Raw genomic sequence first — 14,502 nt, forward strand, 5'->3', positions numbered from 1 at the left:
TTAGCTACAACCTTGCACCACCTCAGGTTCTGAAATCTTCACTAAAGCTAGAAAAGAGAAGAAATATGGGGAAGAACAAGAAGTCTAATTGTTAAATTTGTGCCAGTTCCAGTTAGTCTTCATTACTGCTGTTGTGAAGATAACATGCTAGGTCTGTGAAAATCACAAGCCCAGACAAAACAAAAAAGCTGAGGCTTTGAGAAGCTCCTAACCTGGAGAGGAAAGGGAGGTGCATGTTGTTTGTGGCAAAGTCCAAGGTCGAAAACAGCATTAGAGCCATTGTAGGATTGACATTTGTTATTAGTTCAAAACATCAAGATTTATTTCTTTGCAATTCCAATCAGCAAAAAGTGTCCTATAGGAAAATGTTGTCCCAATATTCAAATATGAATCAATAGGTGGCTGGGCATGGTGGCTCCCACCTGTAATCCCAGAACTTTGGGAGGCCGAGGTAGGTAGATCACGAGGTCAGGAGTTCGAGACCAGCCTGATCAACATGGTGAAACCCCATCTATACTAAAAATACAAAAATTAGGCCAGGTGTTGTGGCTCACACCAGTCTGACCAACATGGTGAAACCCCGTCTTTAAAAAAAAAAAAAAAATTAGCCAGGTGTGGTGGTGCCCACCTGTAATCCCAGCTACTCAGAAGGCTGATGCAGGAGAATCGCTTGAACCCAGGAGGTGAAGTTTGCAGTGAGCCAAGATCATGGCACTGAACTCCAGCTTGGGTGACAAAGCAAGACTCAGTCTCAAAAAAAAAAAAAAAGAAAAGGAGGCCGGGCGCGGTGGCTCAAGCCTGTAATCCCAGCTCTTTGGGAGGCCGAGGCGGGTGGATCACGAGGTCAAGAGATCGAGACCATCCTGGTCAACATGGTGAAACCCCATCTCTACTAAAAATACAAAAAAATTAGCTGGGCACGGTGGCGCGCGCCTGTAATCCCAGCTACTCAGGAGGCTGAGGCAGGAGAATTGCCTGAACCCAGGAGGCAGAGGTTGCGGTGAGCCGAGATCGCGCCATTGCACTCCAGCCTGGGTAACAAGAGCGAAACTCCGTCTCAAAAAAAAAAAAAAAAAAAAGTTTGACCCATGAGCTGGCTTGGTAGCACAGGCTTGTATTCCCAATTATTCTGGAAACTCAGGCAGGAAGAATTGCTTGAGCCCAGGAGATCAAGTCTGAAGTGAGCTGTGATCACAAACAAGAATGAGACTGTCAAGAAAGAAAAAGAAGGAAGAGAGGGAGGGAGGGAGGGAGGGAGGGAGGGAGGAAGGAAGGAAGGAAGGAAGGAAGGGGATTTTAAGTCAAGATATAACATTCTCTGCTTGGTACGTAAATGTCCTGGCTATACTTATTTTATTTTCTTTATTTTTTTTTCTTTCTTTTCTTTTTTTTTTTTAGAGTTGGGGGGTCTCACTATGCTATACTGACAAGGCTGGTATCGAACTCTTGGCCTCAAGCAATTCTCTCATCTTGGCCTCCCAAAGTACTGGAATTACAGGCATGAGCCACCATGCCTGGCCAAATCCTGCCTATATTTCATTAATCTCCATAGAAGACAAATAAATTTAGTTTTCTTTTTTCTTTCTTTCTTTTTTTTTTTTTTTTTTGAGACGGAGTTTCGCTCTTCTTACCCAGGCTGGAGTGCAATGGCGTGATCTCGGCTCACCGCAACCTCCGCCTCCTGGGTTCAGGCAATTCTCCTGCCTCAGCCTCCTGAGTAGCTGGGATTACAGGCACGTGCCACCATGCCCAGCTAATTTTTTGTATTAGTAGAGACGGGGTTTCACCATGTTGACCAGGATGGTCTCGATCTCTTGACCTCGTGATCCACCCACCTCGGCCTCCCAAAGTGCTGGGATTACAGGCTTGAGCCACCGCGCCCAGCCTCCTTTTTTTTTTTTTTTTTTTTTGAGACTGAGTCTTGCTTTGTCACCCAAGCTGGAGTTCAGTGCCATGATCTTGGCTCACTGCAAACTTCGCCTCCTGGGTTCAAGCGATTCTCCTGCATCAGCCTTCTGAGTAGCTGGGATTACAGGTGGGCACCACCACACCTGGCTAATTTTTTTTTTTTTTTAAAGACGCGGTTTCACCATGTTGGTCAGGCTGGTCTTGAACTCCCAACCTCAGGTGATCCGCCCGCCTTGGCCTCCAAAGTGCTTGGATTACTGGCGTGAGCCACAAAGCCACAAAGTATCCGAGGTTTTCTTATCTGTGAAATGGTAATGACATACCCACTCCTCCTCTCCTCCCCCTCCCCCAGGGCTTTGGTGAGGCTAAGATCCCTATTTAAAGCATCTTTTTTTTTTTCTTTTGAGACAGTTCTCAAATTATGTATATAACTCTGGAGAGAGGCCAGGAGGGTTATATAGGCCTGGAAGGGTCTTAAATTTGCTGTTCTATCCAAACAAGGTTATAGAGGTACACTGATCAGAATAAAACAAGAAACCACTTTAAACTGGAGCCTGACACCAAACCACACCATCTGTAGTAGATTATTATTCTAGCTGCCCATTGTTGTGTAACAAGCTGCCTGAACTTACACTCCGCTGAGGATATCTGCCAGAGCATCTCTGCCTGCTCTTCCAGCACAGTGGCCTCAGGGTGTCCAGAATTCCTACTTGGGGACTCAGAGCACAGCAACCAATTCGTTATAGCCTTTTATGACCTACTGACCTAGCATCACTTCCACTGTACTCTGCTGGCTGAAGGAGTCACAGCCCACAGAATCAAGGGGTGGAAATACAGAATCCACTTCTTGATGTGGGACTGGTGAGGTTACAGAAATTCATATGGATGGGACCTACTGTTGCATCATTTTGAAAAGTATTAATTGGCCACACCTATAAATTACATCTAAAACAAATCCTTTATCTTGTAAAGAGCATAATAAATTTACATTACATTTATGGGGGAGTGAATTATGAATTTAAAAGTTGTTAGTTTGTTCAATATAAGCCTTTTTTTTTTTTTTTTTTTGAGACGGAGTTTCGCTCTTGTTACCCAGGCTGGAGTGCAATGGCACGATCTCGGCTCACCACAACCTCCGCCTCCTGGGTTCAGGCAATTCTCCTGCCTCAGCCTCCTGAGTAGCTGGGATTACAGGCGCGCGCCACCATGCCCAGCTAATTTTTTGTATTTTTAGTAGAGACAGGGTTTCACCATGTTGACCAGGATGGTCTCGATCTCTTGACCTCGTGATCCACCCGCCTCGGCCTCCCAAAGTGCTGGGATTACAGGCTTGAGCCACCGCGCCCAGCCTCAATATAAGCTTTTAAAGGCTAGGCTCAGTGGCTTATGCCTGTAATCTCAGCATTTTGGGAGGCCAAAGCAGAAGGATTGCTTGAGGCCAGGAGTTCAAGTCCAGCCTGAGCCATGTAGCAAGACCTCTTCTCTACAAATAGAAATACAAATTTAGAAATAAGCCTTTAAAATATTTCAGGCTGGGCACCGTGGCTCACACCCGCAATCCTAGCACTTTGGGAGGCTAAGGCAGGCAGATCACGAGGTCAGGAGATGGAGACCATCCCGCCCAAAATGGTGAAAACCTGTCTCTACTAAAAATACAAAAATTAGCCAGGCATGGTGGTGCAGACCTGTAGTCCCTGCTACTCAGGAGACTGAGGCAAGAGAATCACTTGAAACCGGGAAGCAGAGGCTGCAGTAAGCTGAGATCATGCTACTGCACTCCAGCCAGCCTGGGTGACAGAGCAAGACTCTGTCTCAAAAAAAAAAAAAAAAAAAAAATTTGGCCCTATCGCCCAGGCTAGAGTACAGCAGTGCGATCTCGGCTTACTGTAACCTCCACTTTTTGGGTTCAAGCAATTCTCCTGCCTCAGCCTCTTGAGTAGATGAGATTACAGGCACATGCCACCACACCCAGCTAATTATTTGTATCTTAGTAGAGACCAAGTTTCACCATGTTACCCAGGCTGGTCTTGGACTCTAGAGCTCAAGTGATCCTCCCACCACGGCCTTCCAGAGTGCTGGGATTACAGGGGTGAGCCACCGTGCCCAGCCTTCATCACTATTTTTTGATATCTGTTTTGGCATTTCTACATTTTAAGAAATATACCAGGAACTTCAAAAATGTAATGGCTTAGGCCTTTCTCAGTCTCTGGGATAAGGGCCTTATTATGGTATATTCTGCCACACTCATCCCATAGCGTGTAGTACTGAGTATATAGTTGGTGCTTAATATATACGTATTTCACTGTTAGCTAAGACAGAAGAGAAACTGTGGCTTTAGCCTTGAAACAAACCTTAAAGGAACAAGGCTTATTGAATGACGAACACTTGGATTTCTGGTTATTTCATTGTCACCACATCCAGAGTCTAAAAACTGATACAATTTCCTTCATTGACTCACATTGGCTGGCTCCAAAGGGAGAATGAAAGCCAGATAATCAGGACCAAAGATGTGGTTGTGTTGCTTTGTTTTGCTGAAATGATATGGACAATCCTCTCAGTTCTCCCTTTCACTCTCCATTATCTACAGTTGGGTCTCACGCCGGAAGCCACACCAGCTACTGGAGATGTAGAGATGCCTGGCAGGGTCCCGGCCCTTGAGGGCCTCATTGTGCAGTGTGGAGGAGAACAAATGAATCACACGCCCAGGCAAAGCATTGAAACATAGTAGTCTATCTAGGGGTCAGTGTTCCTTGGAGAGGGCACGACTGGGTAAGTGGAAGGGAGTACCTCCTGGAGGAGGTGTCTGTTCAGGGATGAAATTGCAAATGAAATTCTCCAAAGGAAGGAGATGGGGAAAGACAGGCAGCAGGAACAGGGCAAGTAAAGACATATACAGTGGCAGGAGTTGGCACTCTAGCTGGACTCCAAGATGACTGCCGGTGATCTCCACTTCTGTATTCACAGTTTGTGAAATTCCCTGCCATATTTTGTCAGGGTTGGTCTACATGACCAATAGAATATGGCAGAAGTGGTGTTGTGTCACTTACAAGGCTAGTCCTAAAAGATTGTGTGCAATACTGCCCCCCAAAAAAGGAACTTCATCCAAGTTTTTTTTTTTTCTTTTTTTAAGTGTGTCGTCTATCTCTTTCTCTCTTTTTGATCATTTGTGCTGAAGGAAGTCACAGGCAGTCCTATAGAGAGACCCACATGATGAGAAACTGAGGCCTCCTACCAACAGCCACACGAGCAGATTCTTCAGGCCCGCCAAACCTTCAGATACCATGGTCCCCATTGGCTGCAACTTCAGTTTATATTTTTTGACTATGACCTCATGAGAGACCTTGAGCCAGAGCCCCCAGCTAAGCCCCTGCTGAACTGGACTCTCATAAACTGCACGAAATAGTAAATGCTTGTTTTAGATGCTGAATTTTGGAGTAATTTGTCACACAGCAACACTCACAGTATGTGTGTGTGCAAGGAAATGAAAGTAGTTTGGTTTGTTGAGTGCCTAAGTTTGGTGAAAGACTGGCCCATTGGAAGGGGCTGGGAAGCATCTGGGCTGTCCTCCACCTCAGGCCCCATGCCTCATTTGAAGTAATTGGTTACAGAGGACTTTATTGTTTGCCTTTTCTTCTTATCCTAAGAAAAGTTTGGGGACCCACCCCTCTCCTACTCTCAGCTTGCTATGTGGCTGGGACTCTCCCTCTGTGGCCAGGAATGGAAGCTGTGACCTGGGACCCTGGTCCCTGGTCCCTGGGATTGGTTCAGGGATGGACACATGACTCAACGGATCCATTCAGAGTCTCAGGTTTTACAGGAAAATTCCAAACAAGCCTTCTGGGCTTTCCCATCCATGGACTTGAACTGGGAGGGGAGGGAAGGCTGGAGCTGCCTCAGCCACCTTTTTTTTTTTTTTTGAAGATGGAGTTGTGCTCTGTTACCCAGGCTGGAGTGCAGTGCCGTGATCTCCTCTGCATTCCAGGTTCAAGCTATTCTCCTGTCTCAGCATCCCAAGTAGCTGGAATTACAGGTGCACGCCACAATGCCCGGCTAATTTTTGTACTTTAGTATGAACAGGGTTTCACTGTGTTGTCCACACTGGTCTCTAACTCCTGAGCTCAGGCAATCCACCCGTCTCAGCCACCCAAAGTGCTAGGATTACAGGCATGAGCCACCGCACCCGGCCCTCAGACACTTTTACATAATGAGAACAGATCACCATGTTGACCAGGATGGTCTCGATCTCTTGACCTCGTGATCCACCCACCTCGGCCTCCCAAAGTGCTGGGATTACAGGCGTGAGCCACTGCGCCCGGCTGAGAGTTATATAAATATTTATTGTAAATTTTTTTTGGTCAAATTTGTTTGACTCACAAGCTTTTGTACTTAACCATTAAGCTACCCAGCCAATAATTGTAATTAGAGTTAGTTTAGGAAACTGAAAATCAAGAGCTAACTAAATCACTACATGCCCATAAAATTTCATCATGCATTTTGTTAGAAATTTTATTAACAAGTCTAATTTTCAGATCAAAAGGGGCCAATTCTGCCTAATTTATTAAAAGTGGGAGGTAACACTGGGTGCAGTAGCTTATGACTGTAATCTCGGCACTTTGGAAGACTGAGGCTTGAGCCCAGGAGTTAGAGACCAGCCTGGGCAACAAAGCAAAACCCCATTTCTACAAAAAATACAAGAAAAAATTAGACAGGCATGGTGGCACACGCCTGTAGTCCCAGCTAGTTGGGAGGCTGAGGTGGGAGGATCACTTGATCTCAGAAAGTCAAGGCTGCAGAGAGCTGTGATTGCACCACTGCACTCCAGCCTGGGAGACACAGCAAGACCCTATTTCAAAAAAAAGTGGGAGATAAAACTCAGTGGAGAGAGTGTTAGCTTTTATTCCTGGCAGCTTTCAGACTAGCTGTATTTCCTAAACTATATGCTAGGATGTTTCCTCATTTAATTTTTCCAGAATTGTAATGGAAAAAGAAAGAGGAAAAAGAATTGCCACCCAAAATTAAAATATCCCTTTCCAGATGGAACAAAGCACATGAGGCTGCTGACAGCCAGAGGATAAACTTTGTGCAAATGAAGCAGTGCAAGGAATGGCTCTCTGTGTGTCCTTAGGCAAGTCCTCTCATGGATCTCAGTTTCCTTATCTGTACAACAGGAATAATAATGCTATCTACCTCAGGGGGTGCTATGTCTTGCTCATCTCTGAGTCCCTAAAATATGTGGCGCAAAGTAGCATTCAATGAATATATGCTGAATGAATGAATGAATTTTGAAGATTAAATGAGATGACATACTTACATAGTATATGGCAAATATTAGATTTTATAGGCCAGGTGTGGTAGCTCACACCTGTAATCCCAGTACTTTGGGAGGCCAAAGTGGGTGGATTATCTGAAATCAGGAGTTTGAGACCAGCCTGGCCAACATGGCAAAACCCTGTCTCTACTAAAAATACAAAAATTGACTGGGCAGTGGTGGTACATGCCTGTAATCCCAGCTACTAGGGAGGCTGAGGCAGGAGAATCACTTGAGCCTGGGAGGCGGAGGTTGCTGTGAGCTGAGATCATGCCACTGCACTCCTGTCCTAAAATAAAAAAATTTAGTCGGGCGCGGTGGCTCACGCCTGTAATCCCAGGACTTTGGGAGGCTGAGGCGGGCGGCTCACCCGAGGTTAGGAGTTTGAGACCAGCCTGACCAATATGATGAAACCCCGTCTTGAAAAAAAAAAAAGAAGAAAAAAAAATTTATGGTAGCAATTTGATGATATATTTTGAAAGCTTGAAAAACATGCACGTCTATTGAGCCAACAATTCTATTTCTGAAAATGCACACTTAATCCTAATAATGTTAATAATTAAGAGAATAAATTAATGATTATGATAATCTTAGTTATTCAGATAATTAAGAATGCAACAAAGCCGGTCTTGGTGGCTCACACCTGTAATCCTAGCACTTTGGGAGGCCCAGGTGGGTGGATGACAAGGTCAGGAGTTCGAGACCAGCCTGGCCAACATTGTGAAACCCCCATCTCTACGAGAGAGATATATATATTTTTTAAGACGGGGTTTCACCATGTTGGTCAGGCTGGTCATGAACTCCCAACCTCAGGTGATCCACCCGCCTTGGCCTCCAAAGTGCTTGGATTACAGGCGTGAGCCACCACGCCTGGCTGAGAGATATTTTTTTAAAAATTAGCCAGGTATGGTGGCGCATACCTGTAATCTCAGCTAATCAGGAGGCTGAGGCAGGAGAATTGCTTGAACCCAGGAGGCAGAGGTTACAGTGAGCCAAGATTGTGCCACTGCACTCCAGCCTCAGCAACAGAGAAAGATTCTGTCTCCAAAAAAAAAAAGAATACACTAGAGATTTAGCTACAAGAAGGTTCCTGGAAAGACAATCTAGATGTCTATCATTTTTTGGTGAGGAATCTACATGTGTGACATACAGAAAGATTTGATGAGACTATACACTAAGTTGGTGGTTCTCAAAGTGTGGCCCAGGGACCAGCAGCATCAGTGTCATTTGAAAACTTGTCAAAATATGTAAATTCTTGGGCCCCATCCCACATCTACTGAATCAGAAATTCCAGGGTGGGACACAGAGATCTGGGTTATTTTTGTTTGGTTGGTTAGTTTTGTTTTGAGAGACAGTCTTGCTCTGTCACCCAGGCTAGAGTACAGTGGTGTGATCATGGCTTACTGTAGCCTCAACCTCCCAGGCTCAGGTGGATCCTCTCACCTCAGCCTCCCAAATAGCTGGGACTATAGGCACACACAACCACACCCAGCTAATTTTTTCTAATTTTTGTAGAGATGGGATTTCACCATGTTGCCCAGGTTGATCTCAAACTCCTGGGCCCAAGTGATCCACCCATGTAGGCATCCCAAGTGCTGGGATTTCAGACCTGAGCCACACTTGGCCCCATCTGGGTTTTAACAAGTCCTTTAACAAGGTGATACTGATACACATTCAAGTTTGGGAACCACTTCTCTAACCACTGTTACTAGAGGTTGTTTATGAGTGAGAATATGACTATGTTAATATATATTTTTTAGAGACAGAGTCTCTCTCTGTCACCCTGGCTGGAGTGCAATGGTGCAATCACAGCTCATTGCAACCTCCAACTTCTGGGCTCAAATGATCCTCCCACCTCAGCTTCCAAAACAGCTAGGACTATAGGTGTGTACCACTGTGCCTAGCATTTTAAATTTTTTTTATTTATTGTATTTATTTATTTTTATTTTTTTGTGCCTAACAATTTTAAAGATTTTTGTGGAGATGGAGTCTTGCTATGTTGCCCAGGCTGGTCTCAAACTCCAGGGTTCAAGCAATCTGCCTCAGCCTCCCAAAGTGCTGGGATTATACTTGTGAGCCACTGTGCCTGGCCTTAATATTCTTATATTTCCTGGCTTTCCTGGAGTAAGATTACATTACCAACTGATATAAGAAATACCCACTAAAATTTTATTTTGAAAAGAAGAAAAAGTAGGTCAGGCACAGTGGCTCACACCTGTAATCCCAACTCTTTGGGAGGCTGAGGTGGGAGGATTGTTTGAAATCAGGAGTTTGAAACCAACCTGAGCAACATGGTGAAATCCTGTCTCGAAAAAAAAAAAAAATTTAAAATTCGTTTGGTGTGGTGGCATGTGTCTATAGTCCTGGCTACTTGGGAAGTCTCATTCTGTCACCCAGGCTGAAGTTGCAGTGGCAGGATCATAGCTCACTGCAGCCTTGAATTCCTGGGCTCAAGCAATCCTCCTGTCTTAGTCTCTGGAGTAGCTGCAACTACTGGCATGCATCACCACACCCAGCAATTTTTTTGTTTTTTTGTATTTTTTGTAGAGGGTTTGGCCTTGTTACCAAGGGTGGTCTTGAACTCCTGACCTCAAGTGATCCACCCTCCTCAGCCTCCCAAAGTATTGGAATTATAGGTGTGAGCCATCTCGCCCAGCCACACCCAAGTAATTTTCAAAATTTTTGTAGTCATCATTTTTTTATAAGGAAGCATTCATGTTACTTAATAGAGCTGTTCCCTTGATCCCCATTTCCCTTGGTTTCCAATTTTTCACCATCATAAATAATGCTGCTACCAATATTTGCACATATACCTTTTCCCAAATTTCAAAATTATGTTCTTAGGATAGAGTCCCAGAAGCCGGGTTGCTGGATCAAAGGGTAGGAACACTTTTATAGCTTCTGCTGGGTGGTGCCAGACTGCTCTCCCAGTGAGTGGCTACTGGTTTATGCTGCTGTTAGCATCATACAAGACTGCCAGCTTCCACTCGGCCTTCCTAGTGTGAGGCATTATGATTTAAAATAGTTTTGCTATTTTAATGAGAAAATAAGCTACTTATCCATTGTTTTAACTTTCTTTGGTTATGAGAGACATTTTTGAAACAGAGTCTCATTCTGTCACCCAGGCTAGAGTTCAGTGGCATGATCTCAGCTCACTGCAACCTCCACCTCCCGGGTTCAAGTGATTCTCCTGCCTCAGCCTCCTGAGTAGCTGGGATTACAGGTGTGCACCACCACGCCCGGCTAATTTTTGTATTTTTAGTAGAGACGGGGTTTTGCCATGTTGGTCAGGCTGGTCTTGAACTCCTGACCTCAGGTGATCTGCCCGCCTCAGGCTCCCAAAATGCTGGGATTACAGGTGTGAGCCACCGCGCCTGGCCAACAATCTTGAAAAATTCCACCATATCCCAAATCTTGAAATCTTTCTCTCTCTCCCCCCCCCCCTCCTTCTCTCTCTCTCTCTCTCTCTGTATATGTGTCTGTGAGATGAGGAGAGAGAGAAGAAGGAAGAGAGAGGAGAGAGAGAAAGGAGAGAGAGAGGGCTGAGGTCTTAGAAGGCTGGAGACAAGGTCCCTACTTTCTATTCTTTAATTTCTTCTTCTCTCTCTCTCTGTCTCTGTCTCTCTGTCTCTGTCTCTGTCTCTCTCTGTGTGTGTGTGTGTGTGTGTATGTGTGTGTGTGTGAGAGAGAGAGAGAGAGTGTCAGAGAAGACAGAGACAGAGAGAAAGAGGAGAGAGAAAGGAGAGAGAGGAGGAGAGGAGAGAGACCTGAGGTCTTAGAAGGCTGGAAGCAAGGTCCCTCTGTTCCATTGTTTAATTTCCTCCGTTTTCGAGGAAAACACTACGACGTGTTTGGAGTCTTAGGGATAAAAGCCCTCCGTCACTAATGATATTACTAATGGCATCCGTTAATGAGGACGTACTTACTACCTAACACTGGCAGGAGAAGGCGGCTCCGCGGCTCAAGGGCGCAGCCTCCCGGGTTCTGTTGGGGAGAAGAGCTCCACTCCGCGCAAAAGTCAGTGACACTCCAGACCCAGCAGAGACGCCTCCAGGGCTCGAAGTGGACCCTGGCCGACCTGGCAGGGGCACGAGCGGGAATCCAGCAGTTAACCACTCTAAAGGAAGTTTCTGCCTCAACGTTTGCTCGATGCTAGGAAACGCTGCTCATTGGTTAGCGCCCCCTCTTGTGTCTATGTCCTGTAATAGCACCCACGGTTGAGCAAAGACTGTTTAACACATGATTTAAATCATCTGTATTGTGAAATATAACACACAGAAAAGTATCTAGGATATACACACAGCTTGAAAAATAGATATGAAATGAACCCTTATGTAACCACCACCCACAAAAACAAAGCACTGACAGCACTGAAGAGACACTGGCCCTGCTTCCCTCCCTCCCTCTCCCCAGCAAGTGTTTGCCTTTTTCACTTTCCTTACAGTTTTGTTACCTGTATGCATGTATCCTTTCCTTTTTTTTTTTTTTTTTTTGAGATGGAGTCTCACTCTGTCGCCCAGGCTGGAGTGCAATAGCACACTGTCAGTGTACCGCAACCTTCGCCTCCCGGGTTCAAGTGACTCTCTTGCCTCAGCCTCCCGAGTAGCTGGGATTACAGGCGCATGGCACCACGCCCAGCTAATTTTTGTATTTTTAGTAGAGATGGGGTTTCACCACGTTGGTCAGGCTGATCTCGAACTCCAGACCTCGTGATCCGCCCACCTCAGCCTCCCAAAGTGTTCGGATTACAGGCGTGAGCCACTGCACCCGGCTGCATATACCGTTTTTATTTTTATTTTTATTATTTCTTTTAAAGATGGGGTTTCACCATGTTGGCCAGGATGGTCTCGATCTCTTGACCTCGTGATCTGCCTGCCTTAGTCTCCCAAAGTGCTGGGATTACAGATGTGAGCCACTGCACCCAGCTGCACGTATCGTTTTTTAAGATTTTCTTTTTCTTTGTTTTCTGGCTGCTCCTCCAAATTGCCAAGCTTGCTTCTGCCTCAGGGACTTCATGCTTGCTATTCCTTCTGCCTGAAACACTTTTCCTCCAGACAGCTGCATAGCTACTCCTGCGCTTCCTTCGTCCAATGTCATCTTTTTTTTTTTTTTTTTTTTTTTTTTTGAGATGGAGTTTCGCTCATTACCCAGGCTGGAGTGCAATGGCGCGATCTCGGCTCACCGCAACCTCCGCCTCCTGGGTTCAGGCAATTCTCCTGCCTCAGCCTCCTGAGTAGCTGGGATTACAGGCACGCGCCACCGTGCCCAGCTAATTTTTTGTATTAGTAGAGACGGGGTTTCACCATGTTGACCAGGATGGTCTCGATCTCTTGACCTCGTGATTCACCCACCTCGGCCTCCCAAAGTGCTGGGATTACAGGCTTGAGCCACCGCGCCCGGCCCAATGTCATCTTTTCAATGAGAGCTTCCCCAGCACTCCCTGTCCCCTGCTTTTTTTTTTTTTTTTTTTTTTTTTTTTTTTTTTGAGACTGAGTTTCACTCTTGTCGCCCAGGCTGGAGTGCAATGGCGCAATCTTGGCTCACTGCAACCTCTGTCCTGGGTTCAAGCGATTCTCCTGCCTTAGTCTCCCAAGTAGGTGGGATTACAGCTGCCCACCACCACGCCCAGCTAATTATTGTAATTTTAGTGGAGATGGGTTTTCACATGTTGGCCAGGCTGGTCTCATACTCTGACCTCAGATGATCCACCCGCCTTGGCCTCCCAAAGTGCTGGGATTACAGGCATGAGCCACCACGCCCAGCCCCCTGCGACTTGAAGTGGGAAATTCATCGAGTACAGGCTTGAGGCCAACTGAAAGGGATCTTGTCAAGATTCCCCTGGGACACCTTTCTTAGCCCAAGAACTTGAAAGGGTTGTCTACACTCAATGTCTCCATGTCTCTACTCCCTCACTGTCTACTCTCACTCACTTGACTCCAACCTGACCTCTGCCCTCAGTACTCCCCTGAAACTGCGCTGGATCAAGTCACCAGTGGCTTCCTTGTTAGGAAACCCATCAGCACTGCGAGGATGGAGTAACAGGGACTGGGTTTACCTCCCACTGGAAACAACCAAAACCTGGACAACACGTGTGAAACAACCGTTTTTAGACATTGGACACCAGACAGTGGAAGGCAGTGGTCCCCAGAGAGGGGAAGCAAGTGTTGTGAGTTCCAGTTGCCCGGGTCTACAGGCTGCAGTGCAGAGAGGGTGCTACAGACTGAAGTGTGTCCCCCACATTTATACCCTGAAGCCCTAACTCACAATGTAGCTGTATTTGGACTTGGGGCCTATGAGGAGATAAAGGTTAAATGAGGTCATAAAAGTGGGCCCTAATCTCATAGGGTTGGTGCTTTTATAAGAAGAAATACCAAGCCTGGGCAACATAGTGAGTTCCTGTCTCTACAGAAAATAACAAAATTACAGAATGTGGTGGCACGTGCCTGCAGTCCTAACTACTCAGGAGGCTGAGGTGGGAAGATTGCTTGAGTCCAAGGGTTTGAGGCTAAGTGAGCTATGACCGCACCACTATACTGCAGCCTGAGCAACAGAGTGATATCCTGTCTCTAAGAAAAAAAGAAGATGAAAGACATTCTCTCTGTCTCTCTCTGTCATGTGAGTACACACAAGAAGGGAACCATCTACAGGTCAGCAAGAGAGCTCTCCCCAGAAGCTGACCATGCTGACACCTTGATCTCAGACTTTCCAGCCTTCAGAACCACGAGTAATAAATTTCTGTTGTTTAAGTCACTCGGTATGTGGTATTTTATTTTTCTTTTCCCGTGGCCTCTGATCCCCCCTGCCTCTAATCTCACCCCATTAGTCTGAGTCCTCTGAGAAGCAAATGCCAGGATGAGATTAAATTGTGCAAGGATTTTATTAAAGAAAACATGTGTAGTGGGGAAAAGGGGAGGGAACTGTGAAGGTTGGGATGTAAGTCCAGCCCCAGGTGAGGAAGAGAGGGAAGGAGGGTTGGATAGAAGGGTCCTAGTTGGCCATGCAGTCCAAGGAGGGTTTGGCAGAGTGTTGGGGAGTCCTTAAGCCAAAGTCAGCTCAGAGAAATCTCATATTTCCTAGGAATGGGCCTGCCTTAGCACCCAGCTCATGGCAACGTCATCAGCTGGGAGCATCTCAAGCTGTGGCCTTGCTGCAAACAGAGCACAGCAGCGCTTGGTCAGTTAGGATCCCTAGAGTTGGAGGCCTGTGAGGCTCCTTCTCATCCCTCCACAGCCCCCACAGGGCTACGAGAGGAGTTCGGTGATCTTTCTGAAGTGCTGGCCACTGGT

This window comes from Aotus nancymaae, unplaced genomic scaffold, assembly GCF_030222135.1.
Source record: "Aotus nancymaae isolate 86718 unplaced genomic scaffold, 86718_ANA_hifiasm-v0.15.2.pri h1tg000046l, whole genome shotgun sequence".
NCBI lineage: Eukaryota > Metazoa > Chordata > Mammalia > Primates > Aotidae > Aotus > Aotus nancymaae.